Source organism: Muntiacus reevesi, chromosome 2 (genome assembly GCF_963930625.1).
Source record: "Muntiacus reevesi chromosome 2, mMunRee1.1, whole genome shotgun sequence".
Taxonomy (NCBI): domain Eukaryota; kingdom Metazoa; phylum Chordata; class Mammalia; order Artiodactyla; family Cervidae; genus Muntiacus; species Muntiacus reevesi.
Window position 1 is genome coordinate 139206634 of NC_089250.1, and position 13355 is coordinate 139219988.

The following is a 13355-nucleotide window of genomic DNA, read 5'->3' on the forward strand; positions in this document are numbered from 1 at the left end:
AGTTTTAGTCCTATCTTCTGGAATACAGAAAAGAGGTTCCACCAGCAAGTCAGATTAGTTTTAAGAACAAGAGAAAACACAGAAGATTAAGAATTCTGCCATAAGAGAGAGCAAAGAAAGAGTGTGAGTTTTCAGTACAAAACCTAGGACACCTCAGATAGAGAAACACCAATAAATAATACCACTATCTGTAGACAACCAGTTAAGATTTAAGAAGGTGTCTGCTATTTCAAATGTGAAAGTAACAAAACAAAACTACAAGAACATGAAAAATGAAGGCAACAGGCCATTGCCAAAAGAAATCAATGATTCTCTAACAACTATGGAGAAGGCACTGGCGACCCACTCTAGTACTCTTGCCTGGAAAATCCCATGGATGGAGGAGACTGGTAGGCTGCAGTCCATGGGATTGCTAAGAGTCAGACTTGACTGAGCGACTTCACTTTCACTTTTCACTTTCATGCATTGGAGAAGGAAATGGCAACCCACTCCAGTGTTCTTGCCTGGAGAATCCCAGGGACGGGGGAGACTGATGGACTGCCGTCCATGGGGTCGCACAGAGTCGGACACGACTGATGCAACTTAGCAGCAGCAGCAGCTAACTAAACACAAGTTCATGGACTATTATGATCTAGTCACTAAAGAATTCAGTATAGCTGTTTGAAAAACAGCAAATAGAATTCAGGAATATATAAAAAGATTTATAGCCTATGACAAAGTGGGATTTACTTTATGTATGCAAGATTGATCCATCATTTGGATCAATTAAGGTTCAATAGCAACAGGCTAAAGGAGAGAAATCAACATGCTCATACCAATAGATGTAGAAAGCAATTTGGCAAAATCAAAGTCATTCAGGATAAAAATTCTCTGGAAAGTTGGAATAAGGAGGGAACTTCCTTGACTTGATAAACAGCAGGACACTTACATGCAAAAAAAGAAAAAGAAGAGGAAGAAAAAGAAGGTCTACACACAGATGTTATATACTTTACAAAACTTAACTCAACAATGGATCATAGAAATCAATGTAGGATGCAAAACTTTTAAAAGACAACATAAGGAGAAAATCTGATTACTTTGAGTTTGGTGATTACCTTTTGAATACATCATTAAAATCATCATCCATTAAAGAATTAATAACTTGGATTTCATTAAAGTTAAAAACTTCTGCTTTGTGAAACACACAGCCAAGGAAATAATAAGATAAGCAACAGACTGGGATAGAATGTTTGCCTAATGCATATGTGATTTGTGGTTGTTCCGGGACATGCTAGGCTTTCCTGTCCCTCACTATCTCCCAGAGTTTGCTCAAACTTATGTCCACTGAGTCAATGATGCGATCCAATCATCGAATCCTCTGTTTCACCCTTCTCCTGCCTTTAGTCTTTCCCAGCATCATGGTCTTTTGCAGTGAGTTGGCTCTTCACATCAGGTGGCCAAAGTGTTGAAGCTTCAGCATCAGCATCAGTCCTTCCGATGAATATTCAGGGTTGATTTCCTTTAGCATTGACTGGTTTGATCTCCTTGGAGTCCAAGGGACTCTCAAGAGTTTTCCACAGCACTATAGTTCAAAAGCATCAATTCTTTGACCCTCAGCCTTCTTTATGATTCACCTCTCACATCCATACATGACTACTGGAAAAACCATAGCTTTGACTAGACAAAACTTTTCAATATGCTATCTAGGTTTGTTACAACTTTTCTTCCAAGGAGCAAGCATCTTTGAATTTCATGGCTGCAGTCACCATCTGCAGTGATTTTGGAGACCAAGAAAATAAAGTCTGTCAGTTTCCATTTGGCATGGCATCCGCTGATGCCATGATCTTCGTTTTTTGAATGTTGAGTTTTAAGCCAACTTTTTCACTCTCCTCTTTCACTTTCATCAAGAGGCCCTTTAGTTCTTCTTCGCTTTCTGCCATTAGGGTGGGAACATCTGCATATCTGAGGTTATTGATTTTTCTTCAGGGAATCTTGATTCCAGCTTGTGATTAATCCAGCCCAGCATTTCCCATGATGTATTCTGCATATAAGTTAAACAAGCAGGGAGACAATCTACAGCCTTGTCATACTCTTTTCCCAATTTTGAACCAATCAGTTGTTTCATGTCTAGCTCTAACTGTTGCTTCTAGACTCTCATACAGGTTCCTTTGGAGATAGGTAAGCTGCTCTGGTATTCCCGTTTCTTTAAGAATTTTCCAATTTGTTGTGATCCACACAGTCAAAGGCTTTAGAGAAATAAATGTTTTCCTGGAATTCCCTTGCTTACTTGCACATGAACATTTATAGTTGCTTTATTCATAAATGTATGTGTATGAGCAAAATTATGTTTATGTTTATTCATTAGCCAAGTGGTTATAGTTGCCTTATTAATAAGTTTATGTCAAAACTTGGAAACACCCAAGAAGTACTTCAATTGGTGAATGTATAAACAAACTGTGATACATCAGTGCAATGGAATACTGTTCACTCATAGAAAGAAATGTGGTATCAAGCCATGAAAAGATATGCTGAAGTGAAAGAAACTAATGTAAAGACTTCATGCAATTATTGTCCAACTCTATAATATTCTAGAAAAGGGAAAACTTTGGAGAAAATTTAAAAATCAGTGGTTATCATGGTCTTGGGGAGATGGATGGATGAATAGATGAAGTACAGGCAGTTTCTAAAGCAGTAAAACTATTCTGTGCGAATTAGTGGTGGATACATGTCATTACACAGTGGTCAATATCCATAGAAGTCTCAAAATTAAGAGTGAACCCTAATGTTAGTTATGGACTTTTGGTTTATAATGTATCAATGTTGTTTCACCAACAGTGACAAATATACAACCCTGGTGAGGGTTGGTGGTGGTGGCAGAGACTGTTTCAGGTGGAGGAGCTGTGGTGTGAGAACTATGTACATTCTGGTTAGTTTTGTTGTGAACCTAAACTGTTCTAAAAAATAAATTATGTTAATAATAATAAAAAAAAAAAAAACCTAATCCAAAACTCTAGTTAAACTAGTCAAACTGGTTTTCATTAGTCTGTGACAGTGGAGGGCTTGATGTTGATGACCTCCTGATCGTTTGAAAAGCAATGGAAATGTTATTTGATGTGCAATGCCAATAAACTGAAAGTTGGGAAACTGGGGTTTGTAAGACAAGGTCTTGTACTAACACAGTGATGACACTTTATCTCACTGTCACCAATTGCTCTTTAGGAAAAATAAAGATTAGACTAATTGATCTCAGAGATTCCTTCTATTTCTAAGTTACATTTGAATCTTTCATCCTATAAAAAGAAATGAGCTTCAACAGAGGGGAAGTGGGACAGAACAAGGACACTATTTTCCCAAAGAATAAAATGATTGATCTAGAGAAAGTGACCAAATTTGTTTGATCCTAAATAAACTGGTGTACATCTTTTACAGTATAGAGCTGTGTGAGTAAGGCAGCAAATTACTGATTCTCTTTGTCCTAAATACATATTACACAGATTCTTGGAGTCAGTAAAGTTTAAAGTTCATATACAAAACTAAACTTTTCTGACCCTCATTTTATTCAACTGATGCTGTAATTATTAACCAAACTGATATATTTGGAAAATCATTACTGGAATGAATAACAAAATATTGAGTCATAGTACATAATCAATAAATGCAGTGCACCTGGAGAACTGAATGTGTTCTTGGAAAGAAGTATGAGTGTCTCAGGAAGAGGTAATTGAAAGAATCCAAAGAGTTGTCACAGGTATGCCAATTCTCAGTTACCTGAGGAATAAAACATGAATCCATGTGAATATTAGGAACAAAATATTTTATAATTAAGTCTTGATAAAAACTTATTTTTTTCTTACTAAAAGTACTTAGAAATAAATACACTTATCACCTGAAACGAATATGAATATATCTTTGTAGAACATATGTTTGTAAAGTACCAGCATTAGGTGATCTAGTGATGTTTATCGTCCCAGTGATATTTAGATCTTCATGACCACTAACTATCGTCTCCTGTTCAGGTCTGCATGTCTGGTAGTTCTGTGCTGAGCATCTGTTTAATGAAATCCTTGTCTCCCATCCTCCACTGAATCCACACCTGTTGTTCTATGTAAAATCTCCCTTCCTTGCTCTTGATGACAAATTGATATTATAAAGGAGTAATCACAGTTCATACATACAAAAATGGAGTCAGTGGGCCTTTGAGGATGTGGTCTTTGGTGTGTCTTTGTATCACTGAGAACTTGGCATTTCTTTGACCTGATCCAGACCCAAGGACAGGACCAGCCCTATTCAGAACAACACATACCAGTTGCATCTTCATATTCTCAAGGTTTCCCCTTTTAACTGTGCAACCATTTGAGACACCAACCAATACTTACTCTATAAGAACACTTACTTATTTCCACCGTCAATTATACTTCTTGATAAACAACTCATGTTACTAACTGTAACCTTGCCATCTTCGCACTTATAAGCTTCCCCTATTTTGTAGTCCAGGGAAGCACAATTCAAGTGTTTCTTGAGTCTTTGTCTCCTAGGGTACAGTACTAACAAACCTCCAATAAACACCTTTTTATTTCAATCAGGTCTTCATTTTCTAGAATTTTGGTTAACATTGTGCATACTTTATTCTATTATTTCTGACAAAGAGAGACTTCAAAAGAACAGAAGCAATTGTGTGTCTGAAGACAGCTAGGAGGCTTGAGCCATAGTTTTTCAAACTGTCCCCACTAAAATCTTGAGATTGCCTCTTTCCTTAGTACCTGAGCAAGTTTCACCTCTTCAGTGATGGAGAGGGGAGAATTTCTTTTATTTACTCTCTTGAGAATCTATGACCCTTTAATCCTTGGAGTCAAGAGGCATCTATTTAATATGCAGTCTAATTTTTGTGAACAGAAGTGGGATGTACATTCAGAGTAACATGTTTGGAGATGATTGAAGAAATTATCATGAATTGAGATACAGGAAAGTCATTCTGCTTATACATGATTTAACCTGAACTTTATGATAACTAGAAGAGCCTGTCTTATGGCTTTAGGTTATCATACATTGTACATCTCCTTTAATCATTAATGAAAAGAAGATAAAATCCAGAAGTAAGAAATTCTCACTTTGAAAATAAGGGTAAAATGCCTCCCTTCCTATGATACTCATACTAGCAGTCCACTGAAGATAAGGTTTCCTTCTCAGATGCCAAGGTCATGCTACCTCGTTGTGAACATGCTAATCTGTCTCTTTTCAAAACTTGAAGGTATGTACCCCTGTCATGTTTGATGTATGACCTTTCCTCTGATGAGATATAAAACTGTGATGAAACCATCCTTCTCTGGAGCAGTTTCTCAAGGCTACTGAGAGACTGTCTCCTGGACTACAGTTCTCAGTTTGACTCAGATAATGCTCTTCTATTCTGTGTTATTTCTTTGAGTCCCTTTTGGGGGGGGGGGGGTGGCAAGAATACTGGAGTGAGTTGCCATTCCCTTCTCCAGGAGATCTTCCTGACCCAGAGATCGAACCCAGGTCTCCCACATTGTAGGCAGACACTTTACCGTCTAAGCCACCAGGGAAGGTAACCCACTACAGTATTCTTGCCAGGAAAATCTCATGGACAGAGAAGCCTGGTAGGCTACAGTCCATGGGGTTGCAAAGAGTGAGACACGACTGAGTGGCTTCACTGCATTCTGTGTTATGAGCTTCCCTTGTGGCTCAGCTGTTAAAGAATCCACCTGCAATGTGGGAGACCTGGGTTTGATCCCTGCATTGGGAAGATCCCCTGGAGAAGGGAAAGGCTATCTACTCCAGTATTCTGGCCTAGAATATTCACAGCACTGTACAGTCCATGGAGTCGAAAAGAGTTGGACATGACTGAATGACTTTCACTTTCACTTTCATTCTTTATCATAGACTGCTTATTGTTTGTTGGTTATTATGAACTCCCCAGGTTGGTAGGTGCCTAAAATGCTACTGAAAAGTGTGGAGAAATAACTCCTGAAAGAATGAAGGGATGAAGCCAAAGCAAACAATTCCCAATTGTGGATGTGACTGGTGGTGAAAGTAAGATTTGATGCTGTAAAAAGCAATAATTTATACATAGGAACTGGGATTGTTAGAACCATGAATCAAGGTAAATTGGAAGTGGTCAAATAGGAGATGACAAGAGTGAACATCAAAATTTTAGAAATCACTGAACTAAAATGGACTGGAATGGATGAATTTAATTCAGGTTACCGTTATATCTACTACTGTCGGCAAGAATCCCTTAGAAGAAATGGAGTAGACCTCACAGACAACAAGAGAGTCCGAAATGCAGTTCAGTTCAGTCGCTCAGTCGTGTTCGATTGTTTGCGACCCCATGAACTGCAGCACACCAAGCCTCCCTGTCCATCACCAACTCCTGGAGTTTACCCAAACTCATGTCCATTGAGCTGGTGATGCCATCCAACCATCTCATCCTCTGAAGTCCCCTTCACCTCCCTCCTTTAATCTTTCCCAGCATCAGGGTCTTTTCCAATCAGTCAGCTCTTTGCATCAGGTGGCCAAAGTATTGGATTTTCAGCTTCAACATCAGTCCTTCCAATGAACACCCAGGACTGATCTCCTTTAGTATGGACTGGTTGGATCTCCTTGCAGTCCAAGACTCTCAAGAGTCTTCTCCAACACCATAGTTCAAAAGCATCAATTCTTTGGCATTCAGTTATCTTTAGGGTCAAACCCTCATATCCGTACATGACTACTAGAAAAACCATAGCCTTGACTAGACAGACCTCTGTTGACAAAGTAGTGTCTTTGCTTTTTAATATGCTGTCTAGATTGGTCATAACTTTCCTTCCAAGGAGTAAGCGTCTTCTAATTTCATGGCTGCAAGTCACCATCTGCGGTGATTTTGGAGTCCGAAAACATAAAGTCAGCCACTGTTTCCACTGTTTCCCCACCTATTTGCCATGAAGTGATGGGACCAGATGCCATGATCTTAGTTTTCTAAATGTTGAGCTTTATGCCAACGTTTCACTCTCCTCTTTCACTGACAACAAGAGGCTCTTTAGTTCTTCTTCACTTTCTGCCATAAGGGTGGTGTCATCTGCATATCTGAGGTTGTTGATATTTCTCCTGGCAATCTTGATTCCAGCTTGTGCTTCCTCCAGCCCAACGTTTCTCATGATGTACTCTGCATATAAGTTAAATAAGCAGGGTGAGAATATACAGCCTTGACGTCCTCCTTTTGCTACTTGGAACCAGTCTGTTGTTCCGTGTCCAGTTCTAACTGTTGCTTCCTGACCTGCTTGCAGGTTTCTCAAGAGGCAGGTCAGGTGGTCTGGTATTCCCATCTCTTTCAGAATTTTCCACAGTTTATTGTTATCTGCACATTCAAAGACTTTGGCATAGTAAATAAAGCAGAAATAGATGTTTTTCTGGAACTATCTTGCATTTTTGATGATCTAGCAGATATTGGTAATTTGATCTCTGGCTCCTCTGCCTTTTCTAAACCAGCTTGAACATCTGGAATTTCACAGTTCATCTGTTGCTGAAGCCTAGCTTGGAGAATTTTGAGCATTACTTTACTAGTGTGTGAGATGAGTGCAATTGTGCAATAGTTTGAACATTCTTTGGCATTGCCTTTCTTTGGGATTGGAATGAAAACTGACTTTTCCAGTCCTGTGACCACTGTGGAGTTTTCCAAATTTGCTGACATATTGAGTGCAGCACATTCACAGCATCATCTTTTAGGATTTGAAATAGCTCAACTGGGATTCCATCACCTCCACTAGCTTTGTTCATAGTGATGATTCCTAAGGCCCACTTGACTTCACATTCCAGGATGTCTGACTCCAGGTGAGTGATCACATCATCGTGATTCAATATTACTGTAATCCAAGCCTGTGCCCCACCAACTAATTCTGAATAAGCTGAAGTTGAATGGTCCTATGAAAACCTAAAAGACCTTATTGAGCTAACACCAAAAAATGATGTTCTTTCATCATAGGTGACTGGAATGCAAAAGTAGAAAGTCAAAAGGTATCTAAAGTAACAGGAAATTTTGGCAAGGCAGTACAAAATGAAGTAGGGGAAAGGCTAATAAAGTTTTGCCAAGAGGATGCACTGGTCATACCAAACTCTCTTCCAACAACACAAGAGATGCCTCTACACATGGATATCACCAGATGGTCAATACCAAAATCAGTTTGATTATATTCTTTGCAGCCAAAAATGAGAAACTCTATACAGTCAGCAAAAATAAGACCAGGTACTGACTGTGGCTCAGATCATGAACTCCTGGTCACAAAAGTCAGACTTAAAGTGAAAAAAGTAGGATAAATCACTAGACCATTCAGGTATGACTTAAATCAAATCACTTATGATTATACAGTAGAAGTGGCAAATAGATTCAAGTGATTAGATCTTCAGAGTGCCTGAAGAGCTATGAATGGAGATTTATGACACTGTACAGGAAGCTGTGATCCAGATAATCCCCAAGAAAAAGAAATTCTAAGCAGCAAAATGGTTGTCTTAGGAGGTCTCACAAGAGCTGAGAAAAGAAGAGTAGTGAAATGCAAGGGAGAAAAGGAAAGATATACTCATCTGAATGCAGAATTCCAAAGAATAGTAAGGAGAGACAAGAAAGCCTTCCTCAGTGGTGAATGTAAAGAAATAGAAGAAAACAATAGAATGGGAAAGACTGGAGATCTCGTCAAGAAAATTAGTGATACCAAGGGAACATTTCATGCAAAGATGGACACAAAAAAGTATAGAAATTGTATGGACCCAACAGAAGCAGAAGATATTAAGAAGAGGTGGCAAGAACACACAGAAGAACTATACAAAAAAGATCTTCATGACCCAGATAACCACGATGGTGTGATCACTCACTTAGAGTCAGCTGTCCTGGAATGTGAAGTCAAGTGGGCCTTAGGAAGCATCCCTACAAACAAAACTAGTGGAGGTAATGGAATCCTAGTTGAGATATTTCAAATCCTAAAAGATGAAACTGTGAAAGTGCTGCACTCAATATGCCAGCAAATTTTAAAAACTCAGCAGTGGACACAGGACTAGAAAAGGTCAGTTTTCATTCCAATCACAAAGAAAGGCAATGCCAAAGAATATTCAAACTACCACACAATTGCACTTAACTCACACGCTAGCAAAGTAATGCTCAAAATTCTCCAAGCCAGGCTTCAACAGTACATGAACCATGAACTTCCAGCTGTTCAAGCTGAATTTAGAAAAGACAGGGTAACCAGAGATCAAATTGCCAACAACCATTTCTACATAAAAGAAGCAAGACAAAAAAAAAGCCAGACAGTTCCAGAAAATCATCTACTTCTGCTTTATTGACTATGCCAAAGCCTTTGACTGTGTGGATCACAATAAAGTGTGGGAAATTCTCAAAGAGATCGGAGTACCAGACCACCTGACCAGTCTTAAGAATACTATATGCAGGTCAAGAAGCAACAGTTAGAACGAGACATGAAACAATGAACTGGTTCAAAATTGGGACTGGAGTACGTCAAGGCTGTATATTGTCACACTGCTTATTTAACTTATATGCAGAGTACGTCAAAACCCTATCATAGACCCTGTAAACTCCAAGACTGTATATAATAGTGCAGATGATCCAGGATCTTTGAAAAAGAATGGAGAAGATGCAAGAAATGTTTACCAAAGATCTAGAAGAACTAAAAAGCAAGTAAACAGAGATGAACAATACACTGGAAGGAATTAATAGCAGAATAACTGAAGCAGAAGAACAGATAAGTGACCTGGAAAACAGAAAAGTAGAAACACTGGTATAAAACTGAATATAAAACAAGAATTTAAAAAAAAATGGAGATAGACTAAGAGTCTTCTGAGACAACATTAAACACACCAACACTTGCATTATAGTGGTTCCAGAAGGAGAAGACAGGTTCAAGAAGGGAGAGTATAAGGATGTGCACTCATCTTCTCCTGCGAGAACACCAAAATCACAAATAGCTGCTGAACAACCATATACAGGAGAATGCTGGAACCCACCAAAAGAAGATACCCTACCTCCAAGGGCAAAGGAGAAGCTGCAACAAGATGGTAGGAAGGCTGTAATCATATTTAAAATCAAACCTCATACCCAACAGAGATGCTTGGAGACCACATACAAAACCTAGGGCACATCAGGACCCAGGGAAAGGAGCAGTGACCCACACAAGAAACTGAGTCATACCTGCCTTTGAGTGTTTGAGGGTCTCCTGCAGAGGCATGGATCAGCAGTGGCCTGCCACAGGGACAGGGTAGCAGCAGTGGGAGGTGTGGCATGTGGCATAAATCCTCTTGAAGGAGGTCACCATTAATAATATAGAGCTGCCAGGTGGGTGATCCACAAACTGGAAAACAATTATACCATAGATGTTCTCACAGTGTTACAAAATTTCTAGGCCCCCAACAGACTTCCCAACCTGGGGATCCCCCAAAGGGACTGAGAATCCCCAGGGAACCTGACTTTGAAATGAGTGGGACTTGATTATGCAATTTCCACAGGACTGGGGAAACAGAGAGTCTTGGAGGGCACAAACAAAACTTTGTGCACACCAGACCCCAGGGAAAATGAGCAGTGACCACACAAAAGACTAAGTCAGACTTGCCTATGAGTGTCCAGGAGTCTCCAGCAGAGGCGTGGGTTGACAGTGACCGGCATGGGGTCAGGGGCACTGACAGCAGCAGCCCTAGGACATGCTTTCATAAGTCCTTTTGGGAGAGGTCACCACTTCCCTTACTATAGTTTGGCCTAGGGCAAACACAGTCCCACCAATTAGTAGAAATTGGATTAAAGATTTACTCAGCATGACTCTGCCTATCAGAGCAGACCTAGTTTTCCCCACAGCCAGCCCCTCCCACCAGGAAGCTTGCACAAACCTCTTTTCCTCATCCATCAATGGGCAGATAGAATGAAAACCACAGTCACAGAAAACTAACCAAAATGATCACACAGATCACAACCTTGTATAACTTAATTAAACTATGAGGCATGCCATGTAGGGTGACTGGAGATGGTTGGAGTCATAGTAGAGAATTCTGACAAAACATGGCCCACTGGAGAAGGGAATGGCAAACCTTCTCAGCATTCTTGTCTTGAGAACCACATGAACAGTATGAAAAGGAAAAAAGATATGACATGGAAAGATGAAAGCACAGTTTGGTAGGTGCCCAATATGCTACTGGAGAAAGAGTGGGGAAATAACTCCAGAAGGAATGAAGAGCCTGAGCCAAAGCAGAAATGACACCCAGTTGTGGATGTGACTGGTGGTGAAAGCAAAGTCCAATGCTGTAAAGAACAGTATTGCATAGGAACCTGGTATGTTAGGACCATGAACCAAGGTAAATCGGAAGTGGTCAAGCAGGAGATGGCAAGAGCGAACGTCCACATTTTAGGAATCAGTGAATTAAATAGGCAGGAATGGGCGAATTTAATTTTGATGACCATTATATCTACTACTGAGGGCAACAATCCCTTAAAAGTAAAGAAGTAACCCTCATAGTCAACAAAAAAGTCTGAAGTGCAGTACCTGGGTGCAATCTCAAAAACAACAGAATGATCTCAGTTCACTTCCAAGGCAAACAATTCAATATCTCAGTAATCCAAGTCTATGCTCCAACCACTAATACTGAAGAAGATGAAGGTGAATGGTTCTGTGAAGACCTACAAGATCTTCCAGAACTAACTCCAAAAAATTATCTCCTTACATCATAGGGAACTGGAATGCAAAAGTAGGAAGTCAAGAGATACATGGAATAACAAGCAAGTTTGGTCTTGGAGTACAAAATGAAGCAAGGCAAAGGTTAACAGAGTTTTGCCAAGAGAACACACTGGTTATAGCAAACACCCTCTTCCAATGAAACTACACATGGTTGTCACCAAATGGTCAATACCACAATCAGATTGATGATATTTTTGACAAATGAAGGTGGAGAAACTGTATACAGTCAGCAAAAAACAAGACTGGGAGCTGACTGTGTCTCAGATCATGAGCTCCTTATGCAAAATTCAGACTTACCTTGAAGAAAGTAAAGAAAACTTCTAGACCATTCACATATGATCTAAATCAAATCTCTTATTATTATACAGTACAAGTGACAAATAGATTCAAGGGATTATATCTGATAGGGTGCTTTAATAACTATGGACAGAGGTTCACAACACTGTACAGGAGGCAGTGGTCAAAACCATTCCCAAGGGGGAAAAAATGCAACAAGGCAAAATGGTTGTCTGAAGATGCCTTCCCAATTGGTGAGGAAAGAAGAGAAGTGAAAGGCAAAGGAGAAAGGAAAGATATAACCATCTGAGTGAAGAGTTTCAAGGAAAAGCAAGGAGAAATAAGAAAGCCTTCCTAAATGAACAAAGCAAAGAAATAGAGGAAAACAGTAGGATGGGAAAGATTAGAGATCTCTTCAAGAAAACTAGCAATACCAAGGGAATATTTCATGCAAAAATGGGCACAATAAAGGATAGAAATGATATGGATCTAACAGAAGCAGAAGATGTTAAGAAGAAGTGGCAAGAATACACAGAAGAACTATACAATAAATATCTTAATGACCCAGAAAACAATGATGGTGTGCCCACTCACCTAGAGTCAGACATCCTGGAGTGTGAAGTCAAGTGGGCCTTAGGAAGCATTACTATGAACAAAGCTAGTGGAGATGATGGAATTCCAGTTGAGCTATTGCAAATCCTAAATGATGAAGCTTGTAAAAGTGCTGTACTCATTGGGCCAGCTAATTTGGAAAGTTCAGCAGTGGTGACAGGATTGGAAATGGTCAGTTTTCATTCCAATCGCAAACAAAGGCAATACCAAGGAATATTCAAACTACTACAGAATTGCACTCATTTCACATGCAAGCCAAGTAATGCTCAAAATTCTCCAAGCTAAGCTTCAATAGTACGTGAACAAGGAACTTCCAGATGTACACACTGGATTTAGAAAAGGCAGAGGAACCAGAGATCAAATTGCCAACACCCATTGGATCATAGAAAAAGCAAGGGAATTCCAGAAAAACATCTACTTCTGCCTCATTGACTACACTAAACCCTTTGACCACATGGATCACAACTAACAGTGGAAAATTCTTAAAGAGATGGGAATACCAGAGCAGCTTACCTGCCTCCTGAGAAACCTGTATGCAGGTCAATAAGCAACAGTTAGAACTGGACATGGAACAACAGACTGGTTCAAAATTGGGAAAGGACTATGACAAGGCTGTATTTTGTCATCTTGCTTATTTAACTTATATGTAAAGTGCATCATTCAAAATGTTGGTCTGGATGAATCACAAGCTGGAATCAAGATTGCAGGGAGAAATACCAATAACCTCAGATATGCAGATAATACCACCTTAATGAGAGAGATAAAGGGAAA